General features: G+C 39.6%; 2 long non-coding RNA genes across 2 annotated transcripts in view; one reads left to right on the top strand and one right to left on the bottom strand.

The window, feature by feature from the left end:
• Positions 1-351: 351 nt before the first annotated feature.
• LOC103470461 (uncharacterized) lies at positions 352-1,365 on the bottom strand. The gene is made up of 2 exons (XR_534491.2): positions 1,284-1,365; positions 352-1,066 (listed from the first exon to the last, which is right to left on the bottom strand). It is a non-coding gene; the product is annotated as an uncharacterized LOC103470461 (long non-coding RNA).
• The window catches only part of LOC103470462 (uncharacterized), a 7,784-nt gene continuing 3,482 nt past the window's right edge, over positions 1,060-5,361 (top strand). Inside the window, exon 1 of the long non-coding RNA XR_534492.2 lies at positions 1,060-1,372. This is a non-coding gene — a long non-coding RNA (uncharacterized LOC103470462). The remainder of the gene's footprint in view (positions 1,373-5,361) is intronic.

Here is a 5,361-nt window from a genome sequence, read left to right as displayed (position 1 = left end):
CCCCCCCCCCTTAAAGTTTCAGAATGCCTTGTCTCGGACTGTTATCTTTATTATTAAACTAACGGGGGTCTCTGCTGTTGGGAGCGGATTAATATTTTCACACGCTGTTTTTTGTCCTTGGCATGCGCATTGCGGTACAGCATCGTCTGTAATCGGCACCAGTTTCGCTCATTAAAACTTAAATTTTAGTTTAAGAGCAGTTTAGGAAAAATATCACTGTGCAGAATGATGCGCAAACGCCGCCGTAATGCTGGAAGCCTTTTCAGATGCGGGGAATCTCTTGAAATTCGGAGCGACGTTTAACAATCGCCAACATCTCACAGTCGCACAAACACTTCAATAGGAATAGTGTTTTTTTAAAAGTGTTAATAATGACATTAATTCAAAATCGAGCGAAGTTACGTGGAATTTGCACGGAGATTCCAGCTTTTATGCATCAGTGTTTCTGCAGGCTTCTCAGACTCAAAAATGTCTGGATCGCGCTGCCATCTAGCGTACGTTGTGCAATTACATCCCCATAGCACCCCAACGTGCAAGCCATCAAACTTGCATTTTTTAAGCCCTTAAATAGATCTTAAATAATAATTAAAAAGCTCGAACGTGTGTAGAATAGTCTTGTGTACTTTTGTAGCTCATAAAAAGTAAATTTTTGCAGGCTAAAGATATCGGACGACATTAATAAATTATTAAGAAAACATTAACATGCATTGATTAGAGTATCATAATTCATAATTAATGTTTAAACAGTGCTTTCTAATTAAAATTACGCTCTGTTTATATAAAACAAAGACAAAAAAATTCAAATTTTACTCAAAAGCTTAGGAAATAATAACCCAACACTCAAAGACATAAAAGTACTTTAATACAACAAAGCACGCATAGGCACGTCTAGACTCAAACAGAGATATAAGAAGATATAACGTAGCGTTAATATGCAAGTGCCTCTGTTTGAATGCGCATTCAGGAGGGATGGCTTGTTTTTTAAGTATTCAATAAGAGAGCTCTCTCTCCCCGTCCCTGTCTCGGACACACACCATGGAAACTCTCCGGCCATGTCTCCAGCACTCTGAAAAGGTGAAACCAATAAGATTAAATTGGACAATGCATTTTTTTGCCCCCTTTCTTCCCCCTTTGGTGTATCATTAAGATTTAACTCCGCACATTTTGGTAAAAGAATGGGGGTCCGCATGAGGGAAGAAGAGGAGAGAGAAGAGAGGAAAAGAGTGAGAGGGGGAAGCGAATAGGAAGCGGGGTAGATATATTAGAGAGGCTCTGATAGAAACCTGCATGTGGAGAAAGTGGACGGGTGGGATGTTGGAAGAAGGAGATGAAGCACCGGTGCAGGAGCGGCTGCTGTGCAGTCACAGAGAAGGTGAGTAGCACTTTTTTTCTTCTTCTTCCTCTTCTTCTTCTCCTGTTGTTTATTTCTGACTTCTGCTTAACTCTGGCTGCACACGCGTGGAACTGAACGCCGGGATGAATTCTCCGAGTCGCGCCACTTTACTGTCGGCGCACGCAAAAGAGTCGCAACTTTTCAACTTAGTGCAAAGCAGAATGTTTTTCTTTCTTCTTTTTTTTCTCTCCCCCTCCATGCACGCCGCCTCTGTTTATCCACATCCTTTTGCGTCGTTTGCCCCTGCGGATGAGATAGTGCAGAGAAGCTGTTAAAGCTCGGTTGTATTCTGCAACGGGACACGGGAGCCCCTCTCGTCTCGCTCCCGTCCCGCTCACGCATACACCAGCCTATTTGTTGCTCGAACACATAATGAAAAGATCGATAGCCGTCCGTTTGTCTCTGCGATAGTGTCACCGAATTAAAAGGCTGATCAGTCGGTGCTCATCCTTTACTGCCCGTTCAGCTGCGAATGGTGAACCAAGCAACGTGGAGAGCGGGATTAAAACGTGGACGTAAAAATCCTCAGCGGTGCGGTGATATTTACAATTTATCAAAGCAGCATTATTGGTGTGAAAGTAGCCCAGGTTAAGTTTATCCCAGAACTTAACCTATTAACATTTATCTTGATCCCTCCGCACGGAAGGATCCATAATTTAGTATTTTGAATGTGAAAATTAAATTTTTATGTCTGTCTTTCGAAGTTTTAACCCGATCATGATGCAAATAAAAGCGTCTGATCCGGTGAAAAGTAGTAAAATCATAATAAATTAATGCTATTATTAAGCACGTCGTCTCTGTCACTGATGCAGAAGCCTGTATAGTGAGGAGCTGAAATTTTACTTTGCAGTAATTTGTTGTTGTTGTTGATTTACATATAATTAAATGCACCAGAATAGCTTGCATGACTGCATATAACAGTTTTGTCAAATGAGCTTAATTATACATTTATACGGGAAGCACATTGGAGTGTGGCTAAATCCGGAATCAATATGTTTAAAAGCTTCCACCAAATACAGAAATCACCGAGCAAGGCAACACAAACAGTTGGGAAAACACTGAGGTCACAAGTGCAAGACCCCTCCACCCCCAAAACCCACTGCACCCCTTTCTACCACCTTCCCCCAAAATAAAAGAACAGATGACAACAAGAACACGCTTTATGGCGTCTCAAACTGATGCAGAGATTTATAAATGGTTGAGGGTAGGTTTATTATTGATCGTGTGTAATCACATCAGGGTTCCAACCAAAGCTACAGTCAATAAGACATTGTGTGAGCTTAGAGGGTGATTTCCTTCATCCGAGGGCCTTCGGATGCAACCGTCTCCTGTCCCTTTAACACCTGCAAGATATATATATAAAAAAATCGCATACACACAATTACTAACACACACTTTTATGTGTGCAATTTGATTCTGACTGTATGTTTGAACTGAGCAGAAGTTGCAGCCTGTTTTATAACTGCACACTGCGATTCTGCAATGTTTGGAAAAAAGTTTGCGGGCAGGTTATTTCAGTAAAAGGAACATTTTGAGAAAACAATGACAAGATTGTACGTGCTATTTATTTTTTATTTAGTAACTTATTAGATAATTCCCGAGCTCAAAGATCAACAACATAGAAACACAGAAATGGACGATTATAATGTCAATATCAATAATAATTAATAAAGAAAGAATAGGTTACTAAGGCAAAGGTCTCGTCTTGACAATAATTTCTGAAAAAACATTTAGCATAATTACTTTTCCCAATTCGGCATATTAGCAAATTGATCAGAGCTATATCAGGTAGGAGATTTACTTTTGTAATTAAGTCGAAATAGATCTCCCATTAAATGACATTACTAATGACTTTCAAATGGGAACTAAAATTTGTTTATGCTATTTTTTCACTGCAGCCTTGCAAGCACGACCCAATCCTCTACCTGCAAATAAAATATAAAGACTTTAAACACACGACAATTTATATTGTACATTTGCAATACAAACATTTTTTTTAATTACCTCTTCAGTCTGACATTGAAATTTTGTAGTTCAGAGAGATCGTGTTCTAGTGGACGAGAGATAGATTAAACCGGACTTTTTTTTCCCTCCTAGATCTGATCCCCAGAATTTTCTGGTTTCAGATTGGTCTGAAGAGGAAGAGTTCGTCTCGTGTTTATTTTCCAAAACTATGGATCAGAAACTTTCAGCACATAAAAATCTGACGACTCTTGACGGAAGGAGAAAAAGAGTAGATATTCTTAAGCTGAACATTTTAAATTCAAAATGAACAAAATAAATAGTTTCCCTCTTATAATCATCCCTGGACGTTTTCTGGTGCAGTTTGTGCAAAACTGCACCAGAAAACTTGTTTAAAACTTCGAGAAGCAAATACCACTGTGTATGAGGAAAAACCTGCCGACTTCTGGTAATCCATTATAATTAGTGCATATAATTGGTACAAATCTATGATGAAACAGATAAAAGTTCAACTGTAAAAAAATTTCTACACTTCTGAAGTATTTATTTCCCGCATTATAATTGAAGACAATAACTACAACGAGTTTCCCAATTACGTTTGAGGTTTCCACCAAGTCAGAGCCACTGTCAGTTTATGCAATGGGCTCTGGCTTTATTGCTCACTAACCATCATTTCTTTTAGAGCCCTGCGTGCTAATTACTTTGGATGGTCCCAGAGACGGAGATTATAAATCCATTAGAGCTGTAACCCTCGTGGTTCCACAAGTGCAAACACTGTAATTTGGTAGTACACCCCAAAAACCAAACTTTAAGTAGGCAGAGGCTGAGGAGAGTGGGAGAGAGGGGGAGTGGGAGAGAGAGAGAGAGAGAGAGAGAGAAAGAAAGAAAGAGAGAGAGAGAGAGAGAGAGAAGTGATTTTCAGCAGCGTGTGTGCTTGTCTTTCTAGCAGCTGAAGCGAAACAAACAGAAAAGTGAGAGGAGAAAGTGGTTTATCAGACCGACTGCAGAAAGCAAGGTTTGAAGTTTGCACTACTTCATCATCATCATCATGCATCATCGATCGTTTATCTTTAGTGATCAAAACAGTGTTTCAAATAATCTTAGGCAAATACTGAAACTGTTTTCATCACGTCGATCCACTGTTGATGGGGAATGTCGCAAAAGAGAGAAAAAAAAAAGAAAAGAAGAAGGAGGCTGCATGCGCGCAGGCATCTAACCCTTAAAGTAATTTATTTCAGGGAAACCGCGGGGCAAAGGTGGAATTCTTGAGAAATTCAACAAGGATAAGGGAGCTTTAGGAATTCTGCACGCAGATTACCTTTCATCCCATCCGCACTTTATTCGACAACACAGCGAAGAAATATAGTTCAGGGACAGAAGAGAGATTTAGCCCCCGACACTCAAGAGCGTAACAATGTTCACGATGCTCAGAAGTTCACGATTACTTAAAAAAAAAATAGATTAAGGCATATATATATGCGAACTTCAGGGGTTGACGGTCATGAATAATGTATGGGAGGTGTGTATGTATTTCTGTTACTGTCATCAACATTGTTTATTGTTAGGGGGACATTAATGCTCATTGTGAGGAAAATGAGCAACTATTAAACCCAATGAGTTTACCTCCAACTTTAAAAGGATGACTGTACTAAATGAGAGTTTGCCACATTTTATTTGAACTTTCTGCTTGTTGCAACCAAATGACTGGCATTACAATAATTCTGCACTGATTTCCCTTCATTTATTCCCCAAACCAACACACAGCAGGGGTTTAATTAGAAAGGTAGTGTAGCTGAACAGTCAACATGCTGCAGCTTGGAGTGACTAAACACTTCAATGCAGTATACTGAGCCGGCCGGAGATATAAATGAAACTTGCAGCTGCTTGGCAACCTTCTGATGGGATTGGGGATGTTATAGAAGTTTTTAATCCATGAATTAAAAAGAAGGAGCAAACATGGGGAAGATAAAAGCGAATAAAAGTGGCTTATATGCTCATAGAGGTGC

This window comes from Poecilia reticulata, linkage group LG9 (assembly GCF_000633615.1).
Source record: "Poecilia reticulata strain Guanapo linkage group LG9, Guppy_female_1.0+MT, whole genome shotgun sequence".
Lineage (NCBI taxonomy): Eukaryota > Metazoa > Chordata > Actinopteri > Cyprinodontiformes > Poeciliidae > Poecilia > Poecilia reticulata.
Note: the sequence above shows the minus strand (reverse complement) of the source record. Positions and strands in the feature narration are given on the sequence as shown.